Here is a 14771-nt window from a genome sequence, read left to right as displayed (position 1 = left end):
GAAGAGAGGGCGGCAGAGGAGACTGAACAGGAGGCCAGAGGTGGGGTCACACCAGGACGGCGTGGTGGGTGGTCTCTTGGAAGCCAAGAGAAAAAAGCGCTTCAGGGAGGGAGGAGTCAGCTGTGTCAGATCCTGCGGAGCGGCCAAGGTGAGGCCAGAGAAGTATCCGAGTTCAGGAACACAGAGGGGTTGGAAGATTTGACGGGAGCAGTTCCCGGCCAAGTGGGCTGAAGATTGGCTGGGAGGCATGAGAGACAGTGGAGGGAGACAGATCATCGGAACGCAAATTTTACCGAGAATGGTAAAACTTCATTCACCTCCTGAAATGAAAACATTTCAGGTGAACTTTCATTTCACCTCCTGATAAAAACATCCGTATGTTCATCTTGTCCTAAGTAATCATGAGGATGTGTGATTGCTAATACACCATATTGTGCCTATGTAAATAACTCAGAAGAAATTGAAACCCAAATACATACACATTATCCATTAAAAAAAAAAGTGGTGAACGCTGTATTTTATTATAACCCATTTGATTTATTTAATTGGTTAAATATTGTCTCCTGCGAATCTCTGTTCTTGGGAATTTTTCAATCTTCAGCTAATATTCTCCTTAGAGCCATCATATTAACCTCTCTAGTGCCTTGTATCCTCTCAAGGGCAATTTAAAATGCCTTTCAGCAGCCACTCACACATCAAATATCCATGAGGATTAGGCAACTGGAAGAACTAAATGACCTGTCCGCCCACCTCCACGATGACAGGCAACTGTTGGGAAGAGCGACTACATGACCCTCCATCCTGACTACTCGAGCAATGGGAACAGCAAACATGTGATTTTTCAGCCTGGCTCCATTAACTGTGGCAATGGCTAGTAACACTCTACTAGTCACATCTAAGCTTGTAGAGAGAATGAACAAAAGGGGAAAACTGTTCAAATTAAATATAAAATGGAGTCCAGATCTGAGAATTCCCTGAGCAGACAAAAGCCATGTTAGTAAAACTAAATCTCATTTCATGAATATAAGCAATACTTAGGTTATTTCTTGTAAATGCATGTGACAATCAGAAAAGAAACTTAAGCCACCTTCCTAAAAATGGTATGAGATAATCCCTTTTTACCAAGCTCCTACCATCTGGAAACCCCCATTGTAATAACCAGTCATTGTAAAGGTTAACAGCTTCCTCATTTTCACTGTATAAGCCATCCTGTAACACCACACCCCTGAGCTTCATGGGAGTCTTTGCATTTGAAAGCTCCCAGTTTGCAAACTGTTCTTAGATACACAATAACTCTTACTGAATTTATTAATCATTTATTAATTTGGTGGTTTTAACTGTGCTATTTCTCGATCTTTGACAGCACCCAGTTCCATAAAAATCTCTGCACTAAGGAAGGGGGAAGCATATACTTTTGTGGACAACTAGCTTTCTTCACATGGATAATAATAGTAACAGTCTGTATTAGTTTCCTATTGCTGCTGTAACCAATTACTATAAACTTAGTGCCTTAAAACAACACAAATTTATTATCCTACAGTTCTGGAAGACAGAAGTCCAAAATGAGTCTCACTAAGCTAAAATCAAGGCTTGGCAGGGCCGCATTTCTTTTAGGTGGTTCTAGGAGATAATCCATTTGCTCTCCTTTTCCAGCGTCTAGAGGCTGCTGGCATTCCTTGGTTTGTGGCCCCCTCCCATCTTTAAAGCCAGAGATGCTGGGCAAGTCCTCCTCTTCACTGCCATCTCTCTGGTTTTCTCTGTTCTGCCTCCTCTTCCACTTATAAGGACCCTTGTGATTACCTTGGCCCACCTGGATGACCCAGGATCATCTCCGGCATCTGAAGGTCAGCTGATTAGCAACCTTAATTTCCCTTTACATTAAAACCTATCTATTCACAGGTTCCTATGATCAGGACATGGACATTTTTAGAGGGCCATTATTCTGCCTACCACATAGGAACAAAAAGATTAGTCACAATGGCATTTATTAAGTACCTTCTGTATACAAGGACCATTGTATAGAATAATTTATTTAATCCTTACAATAGCCCACTCAGGTAGGTATTTTTATCACCATTTTATAAATGAAAACACTGAGCGAGACAGATGTTCAGCAGCCTTGCGTTTAGAGTCAGAGAGCCAATGAAGGGAGAAAATAGGATTCAAACCCAGTTCTGAATCTAAAACTCCTGTTTTATCCCAAAACATCTACCTCTTTCCCATCAGATCTTGATCCCCTATTTTTCTGTGGATGTCCTTGCCTCTTACTTTTTTGACAAGAGTGAAGCCACACAACTCTCTCCTTTTAAAATACTTTTACATTTTTAAGTGGCTGGAAAAAAATCAAAAGAAGAGTAACATTTTGTGAAAAGTGAAAATTATTGGAAATTCAAATTTCAGTGTCCATAAATAACGTTTCATTGGAAAACAGTGTACTTATCTATTTACATGTTGTCTATGGCTGCTTTCTCGCTACAACAGCAGAGTTAAGTCGATGGGACACAAACTGTCAGAGTTAAGTCGATGCCCACAATCTGGTCTTTTACAAAAAAATGTTTGCTGACTCCTGCTTTCCACCAACACTGCCAGTATCCAGCTCTCCATCAGTGGCAGAGCCCAGACAGACCACATTGGGCTGAGGAAGCAGCATTATTGTGGGGAGAGACTGATGTTTCACTCATACCCCTGTCTTGTCTATATTCAAGGCAGGTAAAATTTTTTGAAAATGGAAATAGCATTGAATACCATCCTTATAAACTTTCTCTGGTCTGTGGGTAAGGAATGATCTAGACTTCATCCTTAGAGAAAACTGTCTACTCTGGCCAAGCACTGTGTGAGGAGTCTTTTATTTATAATATCATTTACTCGTCACAACAACTTTGAGAAATATTACTATACCCATTTTACAGATGAAGCCACTGAGACACAGAGAATTTAGCCCATTTGCTCCAGATCCCAAGTGGCTGAAATCTAGATTTTTTTCCTCAAAAAAAAGGCCATGGGTCTTTTTTCTATACAACACTCCCACATCAACTAACCCCTGAATTCCAGAATAAAAAACAGTGAACGAGAATTCTTAAATTATGTTTTTCATTGTTTCCACCTGTGACTCTAAAAGATGTTTAAATAAATAGGAACTCTCTTGTATGAGTATCTTTCACAATCAATTGAGCAATCTTATACCATAGTGTGAAACAGTACCAAAGCAAGTTAAAATCCTGCTTTTTTTCCCCACCAAAATGGGACAGCAGGGGCTGCAGCAGACTCCCTAACTGCTGAAGGAGGATCCTTCAGAACTGCAAATTAAATCTGAAGTACTTTGCCAATTGACTCCCAATCGATTATTCCAAGTGTACGTGCTGCAGAGAATGTGGCTTCTCCCAGGGACTCTGAAGAGTGGTGCTTAATTATTCATCATGAAATTTAATTTCGGAGCTTGTAATCATGTAACTGTTTAAAATGGAATTTGTCACTGAAACACATTGCGAGAAAATAGCGTATTATTTAACATCTACTCATCTCACTTCAAGATCAGTTTAAAATTGTATGCGTTTCGTGATTTTATGACAGCAATCACATAAGGGCCATGTAAGCTAAACTCCTACATGTTTTCTGCTAATTTGGTTGAGTTAGGCCATTTTCTATGGTGAATTGGAAAGGATATTACCGATTAGGGAATGTAGATACCAGCTTTTTCTTTCCTCCCAAAGGTCCAGCTCCACAGAACCACAATTAGCTTACTCTGAGCTCCTTGAGATGCTTAGAAAAATTATCAGCTGACAAATTGAGGCTAAGGTAATAGATGAGGAAAGACACTAACTGAATTAAATGTAAGGATGACGTGATTCAGATTAGTTTGGGGTTTTTTTGTTTTTTGGTTGTTAAAGGACATTTATGACTGCTCTACATTGCAGGAAGCGCTAGGGCATGTTTAGGGTACAGGCTCCAGTGACACCCACTGGGTTCAAAATCTTGCCTCCACTACCTAAGATGTGTGATCACAGGCAAATTGCTTAAATCTCTGAACCCCACTTCCTTGTGAGAAAGTAGAGATACCCCAGAGACGATCCACAGCCAGGTTAGGGCCCACAGGCCAGCATCTGTTCCAAGGAGTCTGTGCCTCTTTGTCTGAAGTGTTGAAACTATGACTCTTGGATACGGCGGCCGCCCCAGCTCACAGGGCAGCTGCAGGAAGCAGGGAAGTAGTGTTAAGTCATTCTGCATATGCTGTGCTCTCACTCTGTCAGCAGGTATTCTCCCCCTTCATGAGGGAAGGTCTGGAATTAGGTAGTTACAAAGCCCCGTGTCACCACCTCCTAACTACATCCAATCTTTCCCAGCTAGGCTAGAAGACGGTCATCACAGGAGAGACAAGGAAATTAAAAAAAAAAAAAAAATCAAAACTGAGGAGAGGCCTCTCTTTCTGCTCTTTTGAAGACTTCTCTCCTGCACAGGGAGATCCTGCAGGTATAGACAACACCCTGCTTCAACATATCTACTCCCCTTTGAAGAAGCCATCACCCACAAAGGAGGCAGCGCAGGAAAGGGTTCGATGTTCAGTTTCCTTTAATGACCCCCATTCTCCCTGAAGGGCAGGTGCGGGCAGCTAGGCGATGGCAAGAGATGTTCCCTTGAAGATCTTGCCCGGATTGAAGGCTTTGCCCACGTGCTGGAAGGTTCCATCCTGGGAAGAGTATTCTCGAACCAGTCTGAGTCTCCTCGCTGCTGGGATCCAGTTTCCAGCATGTGTATGACTCGTAGTACCCCTGCCAATCTGGACTCAGCGGAAAGGCAAGCTCCTGGCCTCGGGAGACCCAGACTCCAGAAATGGAGCCGCTACTGTTGCTTCCAAAGAGAATTACACCGGCAAAGGCACTCTTCCTCAGTTTGTCCAGTCACTGCGACACTGCAGTGATGAGGTTGCAGTTCATGAAGGTCTGGGTGAGCTCTTCAGGGAAGCGGTCCTCGGCGTAGCACAGGCACCAGCCATCTTTATCAAAGTGCTCCCCAAAGTACGGCAGCGCCACGGAGAGTGTGTCCTCGTTGGAGTGCTTGCGCTTAAATTCATCCAACACCAAGGTGCTCTTGGGCAGGGGAGCAAAGGGACCCTTGGCCTTCGGCTCAGCAGCCGCTGCCCGCGCACGTCCATCCAGCTCCTCCTCAGTAGCAGGGGCAGCCGTCTTCTTCTCTTTCCGCTCGGCCTGGGGCTTCCGCTTCTCTTCTCGTAGAAGCTTTCTCTTTCTGTGGGGTGTCCTTTTTTAGGCTGGCTCTCTGCAAACTTTTTAGCATCAAATTGGGCCATTTTCTCACAGAGTTTCACCTCCCCCAAGACAGCCCGGAACTGGGGCTGGTTAATGCAGGTGAGGAACCAGCGGTTTGGATTAGGGAAAGCCTGGCAGAGAGAAGGTTCCAGAACCTGTTTATAAAGCCACAACAGTGTTCAGACAACTGTGATGTCAGCCAGTCTCACACGTTCGCCCACCAGAAAAGTCCTTGTCTTCAAGTGAGCGTCCAGCGGCCCCAGACTTCCCCTCACCTCCCGCTTTGCATTCCCTGTGGTCTGCTTGTTGCGGCGCATGAGGCTCAAGGGTGTGGAACACCCAGGTTCTAGCTGGGGGAACTATGCTGCTATCAGCAAGGCTCACCCCCTGCACCACCTGGGCTGCTGCTTTGGGAGTACTTCCCTGCAGTCCTCGTTGCTCGCATAGTAGGCAATGGCATTGCTCTCGAACACACAGAATCCATCGTCACCCTCAAAGGCTGGAACCTTGCCAGCAGGAAATTCATGGAGAAATTCGGGGGTGTGTGTGGTTTGGCCAAAATGGAAGTGGGGTGGTGCGGTGAGCACGCAGACCTGAGCCCTGCTGCACTGAGTGGCAATGAGGGCCTTGAAGGCCCTCCAGTTTTCAGGATATGGGTACAGGGTCCCAGCCACCATGGTGATTCTGCAGAGAAAGGGCCAAATTCGTTTTAATTTTAGTTAAACAGAGGCAAAAAGATGCTTTTGAACTTGACAGTATCAAAGATTACTGAGGAATACTTTCATCAGAAAACTCCAGTTGCGGGTTTGCCTATACCCAGATACAGAGTGAGGCATCCTACAGAGACATCTCAGAATGCCCTCCCTGGTCACAGACGACGGAGACAGAAAACCATTTCCTCAATGTGCTGATGAAAATGAAGTGTAGTGAAGCTGAAGTAGAGGCATTTTTTTTTTTTATCACTACTAAAAAATAAAATGTTAGGTATCTCCAGGAGTGATGAAACAACTACCATTAAAAAGAAAACCTGACAATTGTCTAATAACCAGTTGTAAAATTTAAAAATATCTAACTTTAGGTGATATCAGGATTTTCCATTATCGAGGTGATATAGTTCAATGAATGACATAGTTTTCACTAAAAAAAATAAATAAAAAATAAACATTTTGTCCTATTGGGTATTCTTTAATCTGTTTCCACACAGCTGTAAAGCTGACCTTAAGGAACAAACCAACGCACATTTTAGTTTAAATTAGATGCAGTCTTTTTTACGCGGCCAAGGGTGCCCTGCATGATCTGGAATCCTGACATCTCCATCCTGTCTCATGCTACTCTGCCCTCAACTTGCTGGCTTCTCTTTAATGCTTCAAAGTCTATTATTTCTTTCTTTTGTCCCTACTTTCAAGCCTTTTCACATACTGTTGCCAGAACCTGAAAAGTCCCAGCCCCCTCTCCATATGACTGGCTCCCCTCTTCTGGATCCCAGTGTAAATGTCAACCCTCTAGCAAGGTCATTCCTTTAGCTCGTCTAAATCATGCTCTTCCTTCCCTCTATCCACTTTTCTCCATCACTGCACCCTGTTAATGTCAGAGCATTCAAAACAGTTTATAAATAACATGTCTATGTGTCTAATAACTTACATAGTATCTTTTATCTCAAATTTGACTGTAAGTTCCATAAACTTTTTGGCCCCAAATTTTATTTATCAATGTCTACCCACTGCCTGATAAACAAGAGGTGTGCAATGACAATTTGTTGAAGAAACGGATGAGCTTAAATGTCCCTTCCCATCTCCAAACCACTCCATTCACACACATTTATGGGTAATTGGCTACATTCATGCCTTTAGAAGCAGTTCCAAAACTAGTAATCGCATTCTGAATAATATAATGAAAGGTAATATAATTCAGTTCTCCAAAGTTTCTTAAGCCCAATTCATAGATGCTCTACTTTATTCTAATATTTAAGTGAGATAAACAAGTTCTAAGATACACTCTCAATCAACAAAAAGCTTGTAATTTTACTGGAGCAACACCTATACTTTATAGGTACTAGATAATCAGATAATTATTCGAGATAATTAAATCAGGTGCTGAAATAGTGAGAAAACTAGAAGTGATTGTCAAAGGATTTAAAAGAATTGAGATAAGATATTAACTTGATCAAGCACAGGAGGAAAGAAGACCCCCAGAAAGAATATTAACATGCCATGCAGCGAATTGGCCAGGCTTAGAGAATATCTATTGGGAAGCAGTTTATGTGGATTTGGGTTGATAACGTAGCCTCACGGAGGGACACTAATGCTATACTGAGTGTGTCAATGTGAGTTCTTAGGCAACAAGTTGCCACTGTTGATGTAAGAGCGAGAGATAATAAGATAAAACTGAGGTTCTAGAAGAATCATCTAGCAGGACATATTGGAGGACAGAATGTTCTTTGTAACAAGACAAATGAGATAATGGAAGCAATGCATAAAGGACGGCAATGAAGATGGAAAAAAATAGGAAACAAAATATATTGAAGGTTATCAGTAATTCCTTTCACCTGAAAAAAAGGAGGTTTTGTCATGTTGGAATAAAAGACTGAGAAATTTTAAGAGACTTACAAATTGAAGTTGTAATTTTTCTTAATCAGAAGAACACACTTAAATAATAAGAAATTATTTTAAGTGAAAGTTGATTCAATTTGAATAACCAAATGGTACAGTGACAACTTTGTGGCCTCTCCCGTTGTGGAGCACAGGCTCCGGACGCGCAGGCTCAGCGGCCATGGCTCACAGGCCCAGCCGCTCCGCGGCATGTGGGATCTTCCCAGACCGGGGCACGAACCCGTGTCCCCTGCATCGGCAGGCGGACTCTCAACCACTGCGCCACCAGGGAAGCCCCACTGACAACTTCTGACAAGCTTTCCTCACACATTCACTACTGAAGTTTTATCAGCTAGAATGAACTTCTAATCAATTGACATTCAAAATAAAACAAATGAGCAAGGAGTTTGGATTCAATTTTCCTTGACCCATAATGCTTCAGCTTTATTTTACAAAATGGGCTTAAAAATTTTGGCCCTGTGAATAATAGCAGCTTTCTTAGCTCGACATTATTCTCAGATGTCATCTCACACCTCTTTAATTTATACCAAATTCAAAAAGTCTTTGAGAAGCTAAGCACATAGGTCTTTTAAATGGAGATAAGCTAGGAGGGAACACAGTGCTCTTTTGAGAAATTAGAGCAGGACTCTTTGATCCTTTTTTCCCCTTCATCTTGCCTGGTTTTATAAGTTTTGATTCTATTTCAATCTCTCAGTAAGTAAAAGTTATTTGCATAAATCCATCTCCAAGAAAAATTGCTCTTGGGTCTTAGAAAAAAGTCTGTTGCATCATCTTAAAGCATCTTAAAAGTCGCAGAAAAAAACAGAAGCCCAGAAAATGGTATTGACTCTGTTCAGCAAAATCTCTTTTACCATCTATGCATTACAGACATTTACAGGTCTGCTTTTCACAAGAGATCACAATATCAGCAAAGCATGTTGGTACACTCCTTTCAAAAATAATGTACTACTATTTTGTTAATAAAATGTATTGGCTTTCCCACCTGTCATAAAGGTAATTCCAGTATTCTGAAGCACATTTAGAAAATACAGAAAAACACAGACAAGAAGAAAATTATTTGTGATCTCATCACCTAACTTAACCACTTAGTCTGACTCTATCTAAATTGGAATCACACTGCACATTTCTACTGTATAACTTGATTTTTTCACTTGATAATATATGCTTTTACATACACTTCTCAAACATTTTTAATGGCTGTCTACTGCTAGTTGAATCATATTTTATTTTACTAATCATCTATTGCTAGAAGCTTTGTGACTTTATTATAAATAATATTGCAATTAGCATCCTTGTGTAAAAAATTGTGTATTTCTCTTTCTCTAAGGTGAATTTCTAGGATTGAAATTGCAGAGTCAGAGGTATTTATATTTTATGGACTTCTAGTATATTTCCCAAATTGCCTTTCTACTATTTATAAACATATAGTTTCAGGTTAACTTATTATCTACAGCCACTCATTTGTGACTATGTCACATGGCACTTAAGTTTTCATTTGCTTTGCAATTTTATCCTTTGAGCTGGTCATCAACGCAAATTATTTTCTGTTGGGGTCTTGTACACATTCTGGGATATGAATGCATGCTATGTTCAGTTTCCTGTTTGCCTCTATTGGGGACAGTCAGTGGGATCATGATGCAATATGATATTGAAGAGGTAATCAAGGGTCAGATATCTAGGAACTCTGGGCTATGTTTAAGAACTGGGCAGTCACTGTAGAATTTGGAGTGTGGGTGTATGTGTGTGTGCAGGTGCACGCATGTGTTTATTAAAGGTCCCTTTTGTTTAGATGTGAAGGATTGGGCAAATAGCTTACTAACCAGTATGAACCAGTATGCATCAGTTTGCAAAAGTGCAACCATACATATTGTTAAAACAATGACATAATTTCATTCTTGTTAGAAGTAGTTGCTACCCTGTGTCCAAGTGTCTTCCTGCCATTTAGGTAGTCCTGACTCTATGCCAGAATCAAGCAACCGAAGAATTAGTACCTGGTATAGCAGTGGGCTTCCAGAATGCTATTCCAGCACTATAGCCAGCATCTGCTCTTATCAGTTGATGTCTGTCTAGTAGAAACTCTAAATATTTTTTAGATAACCTTCCCAAGGGGATAATTTTTAAGAGAATTTTCATAGTAGTTAAGGAAAGAAGTAATAGTAACTTGTCCCACTTTGGCTAGGGCAAGGGTAGTCAAGAAAAAGGGAAATAGAAAAAGTTGATTTAGGAATTAAAATCAAAGAGATGAACTGAATGTGGAGGTTTAAGGTGGATACTTTGAAATGGTGGCCGCAGAAGGCTTCTCTCAATTGTTGACACGTGAGCTAAGCTCTGAATGAGAAAGGAGCAAGGGGAAGACTATTTCTGGCAAAGGAAGAATAGTTATAAAGGCTGAGAGGAGGAAAGAGCTTGACCCATTTGCAGACATGAAAGGAGAATAAGGCCACTGCAATCCAGGAAGTGGAGTGGAAAAGGTGGGAGAGGAGAAGAAAAGATTAGCATGGTAGGAGATAAGTACACTCTTACGGTGGCAAGAATGATTTTCCTGAGATAGGGAGGAAGACACCTCTACATGGCAGGAGGGTTGGTCCAGGTGCATATGGGTCAGTAGATTTGGTATCAGACATTGAACGAACCCTAACCTGATGTTGTTTTTAATAATGTTATTAGAATTATAAATCATCAATTTTCCAGATACATAGCTTATCTTAATTTTTTAAACAATGTTTCTCAAAATATGTAGGCAAGGCAAAGAAATGCAGCCTGAATCACTATCAAGATATTATTTTAGTTATATATACAGTCAACTATAATGTATTGGTATATGCATAACGTGTAATGATAAATGGATCAGCATTGTACATTTGTTCATTCAATAAATATATACTTACTGAATGCCTACTATGTGCAAGGTATTATGTTGGGTCCTTGTATTACAGTAATAAAAAATATCAGGCACAAATTTTTTGGGAAAACTTCACAGCTCTCTTTCCTTGGGTTCTTTCTGACAACAAAGATTGCTTGCTTGTTGGTAATTTACTTTGAGAAAAGATCCTAGGAAACTAGAATAGGATAACAAAGAGGAGAGAAACAGGAAGGAGAGAAAGGCAATTCAAGGATGCATTATTAATCTAGTTACCACTGTGGGCCCTCGGAAGAATGTGTTGAAGCAAATCAGAATTGTCTACCCTGGATATGGAAGTGGGGAATGTTAGCCACTGGCTCCCATCTCCCAATAGTCAAAGGTTGCCCAGAGGAGTGTTGACCCCCTTGCACCTCCAGGTACACCGTACAGAACACTGGGCACCTTCAGTTCCCCATGGTGAGCAACCAAATAGTCCAGGATGGAAAGTAAGGGATGTGCAGCACAAGGTGTTGCAGGGTACACCAGAATGCAGCTGGTTTCAATGGCAGTAGCTGGTGTGTGTGTGTGGGGGTGCCATGGAAGGTGGGCCAAGGGGATGTGCAAGAGCCTTCATGGTCCATTGCTTATACTGCTTAGGTACACTCATTACAGACCCTTAAAATATGTAGTTGGCTGCACTCTACAAAAACTGTTAGAGAGTGTAACGTTGGGCTGGCCAAAAAGTTCATTTGGGTTTTTCGTGCGATATTACAGAAACACCCAAATGCACTTTTTGGCCAACCCAATAGTTTTCTAGGGCTACTGTAACAAAATACCACAAACTGGGTGGCTTAAAAAAAGATAGAAATGTATTCTCTCACAATTCTGGAGCTAGGATTCAGAAATTAAGGTGTTGACAGGGTCATGCTCCCTTTGAAGCCTCTAGTGGGGATCCTTCCTCGTCTCTTCTAGCTTCTGGTCAGCCCAGGTTCCTTGGTCTGTGGCAGCATAACTCCAATCTCTGCCTCATCTTTATATCCCATCTTGTCTCTGTTTCTGTGTCTTCGTACAGCATTCCCCATTCTGTGTGTCTCTGTCTCTGTGTCCAAATTTCCCTCTTCTTATAAAGACACCATTCCTATTGGATCAAGGAACCACACTACCCCAGCATGACCTCTTCTTAACTGATTACATCTGCAACCATTCTATTTCCAAATATGGTTACATGAAAGAAAAAATATCAGTTAAGGATACATTACAACAGCTACAGTGTGAAGAACCAAAGTCCTAACTAATAGGCTGGTGGTGAGAAGTGAAAGAGATTCACACCTCTGAGAAATATTGGGCAGGTGGAATAGAAATAGGAGATTCAAAAGAGGAGGTTGCTTTAGAGTAAGGAGAAAACCTGAATTCTGCTTTAAACACACCAAGATAGAGGTGTTGAGGGTATTCAATCACAGACCTACTATGTGCCCATTGTTTAAGTTGTCTAACACACATCATACTATTTTTCATAATTTTCTCAGTTGAAACTCTTATAGACACTTTGTAAATGAAGTCTCACAGAGTTAGAACTTTGTCCAGAGTGTGAAGGTATTAACGTCTATGGTATTCTTTGAAGTGAGGCAAGTAAATAATTTTCAACATGCTTTCTTTTCCTATTCCTCTTTCTCTTCCTTCTTATTGTGAAGGAGAAATGTTGCCTGCTGTATCAGCAAACAAAGGATGTTGCAGCCATCAAGCCACCACATTACAGCCTCCCCAACTCAGGATGAAACAGGATGCCTGCCATCTAGCAGTCAACTCCTACAGCCACCTCTGAAGAGACACAGGATGAGAAAGCACAGGATACTGGCCCCAGAAAGCTGAGGTGCACATCAAAGGAATGATTTCAGCGAGCCCAGACTCTTGCATCTTCCCATACATGGAAAAGTGCTAAATTCCTTAACTTGAGATGTCTGGTTTTCTCTAATTAACAGTAATCTTTTGATGTTCCGACTACCCGGTCTTTGTTGCACAAACTCCTGTATATCTTGGCTCCCCACCTTGCCTCTTTGGAGCAGTCCCTCAAAGCTATCTGAGAGCCTGTCTCCCAGGCTTGAAGTCCTCAGAAGGTCCACCAAATAAAACATAATTCTCAACTTTTAGGTTGTGCATTTTTCTCAGTCAACACTTCCATCCCCCTCTTCCTCCTTCTATTAATATGTCTTTGTCTTGAATTAAGCTTTCACTATCGGTAGAAAATGTGTGCTGCCCATAGATGATGCTTCATAAATGTTTTGGGAAAAAAGGTCCTTACAAATTATTCCTCCTAAACTCTGAAATTTGATTTTGAAATCACTTCCCAAGTAAAACCTGTGAACATTGTTATTGCATATTTAAAATTTTTTCTACCTGCAAGTTTTAAAATATGAAATTTACTTCAATAAAACCCCTCTATAATGATTTAATTTCAGACTCTGAAAGTTACATTTCATCCTACCTGTTTTAAGCAAAAATAACTGAAGCCAAACATGCTTTGCTTTGTCATAGTCCCACATGTACGAATTTTAATTAAGCATAATTATAATCAGCTTCTTATTTTATATTCCCATCCCATGTGCTATGTGTTCCTTGTTCCTATTAAAAAGATGGAGTTTTAATAAAAATCAACTTTTATTCTTTGCTCATATGCGATGATTTTATAGCTTTTAAATCCATTATTATTAGGTTCAGGAGCTGGTGATTATACTTTTCTCCCAGTAATGACTAAGGTAAGATAAAGGAAATGACAATTCCTAACCTTGTCTAGCCTTGAAAAATAAGGCTTAGAATAATGTTGGTGAGACTTTCACTGGAATGACTGGATTTGAGAAAAAAGTGGGTTACTTCTTCCATAAATTCAGAAGGGATGATGAATTTGTGTCAGGTGTCCCACCAGAAATCCCCAGAGATTGCCTAAGTACTCAGAGGCCCATTCCAGTCTAGAAAACCTTCTCCTAAATGAGCCCCAAACTGAGCTAGCCTCTAAGAAAATTGGAAAAATCAAAGTAAATAGCTTTAATTTATTGTTTTTTCTTTCTTGTTGTTCATCAACTCTACATTTTAGTGTAATTAAGACCAAGGGTCTCAATCTTTGAATTGCACAGAATGGGTTACTGGAATGTCTCAATGCTGACCTCTGACCCTCTGCGACCCTGGAGGAGTCTAGCTCCAACTGGGGCAGCTGAGGTTTCCAGGCTGGTTACTTCTGCTACAAATAACTTTCTCTGTTTACCCCCAGTGAGCCACATATATATCTATGTATGCCTTGATACCAGAAGGATGGGAAGCACTGGTTTAAATTACCATATAGTAATGAGGAAAAATGCCAGCTCTAGATAGATCAGCTATAAGATAAACTCAGTATATTCTCATTTAAAATAACATTATTTATATCAGTAGTTCTCAAACTTTGCTTCATATTAGATTCAACTGGAGAGCTTTAAAAAATCTTGATGCCCAGACTACAGCTCAAACTAACAGAATTTCTGAGAGTGCAGCCTGGATGAGAGACAGTGGTTTATGGGATTCCTAGTAATAGGGAACAAATATGGGATACTCTGAAACAGTCCTGATTTCAACTATTCTTTTATAGGAAAGCAAGTTATTAAATGTGTATCTAAATGTGCGAGTTATGTGCATCTAAATAAGATTCAATTTTTATAGGCTAATACTATTTTTCACATCAAGAGATTCACAAAACAGGAGTAAAACTAGCTCTGGCTTATCCGCCAAAGTCACAGCCAATCCACCAGAGTGGTAGATACAAAAACCTTATGTCATCACTTCAGTTTGATGCGTTTTTATTTTCGGTATCTGGCAACTGAAAACATTTTAAAATTATTTTTTGTTAATTAATTAGTTTATTTGTACAACCTATGAATTTTGCTGTTAATCAGGAAGGAAAAAGAAGACATGGATTTGGGTGAAGGGAATCACATGAGCTCGTACTGTGAGCACTTTGTGTTTTGCTTTGGGAGAATGTGTGTATGGCAAGGAGCCTGGAGGATGACAGATTTAATTAAAAGAATTGGTATT

General features: G+C 40.6%; 1 pseudogene; it reads right to left on the bottom strand.

Annotated features, from left to right (window-relative positions):
* Positions 1-4606: 4606 nt before the first annotated feature.
* On the bottom strand, positions 4607-5938 carry LOC132507975 (elongation factor 1-gamma-like; annotated as a pseudogene).
* Positions 5939-14771: the final 8833 nt, after the last annotated feature.

Source organism: Lagenorhynchus albirostris, chromosome 17 (assembly GCF_949774975.1).
Source record: "Lagenorhynchus albirostris chromosome 17, mLagAlb1.1, whole genome shotgun sequence".
NCBI classification, from domain to species: Eukaryota; Metazoa; Chordata; class Mammalia; order Artiodactyla; family Delphinidae; genus Lagenorhynchus; species Lagenorhynchus albirostris.
This window is presented reverse-complemented; position numbering and strand designations above follow the sequence as displayed.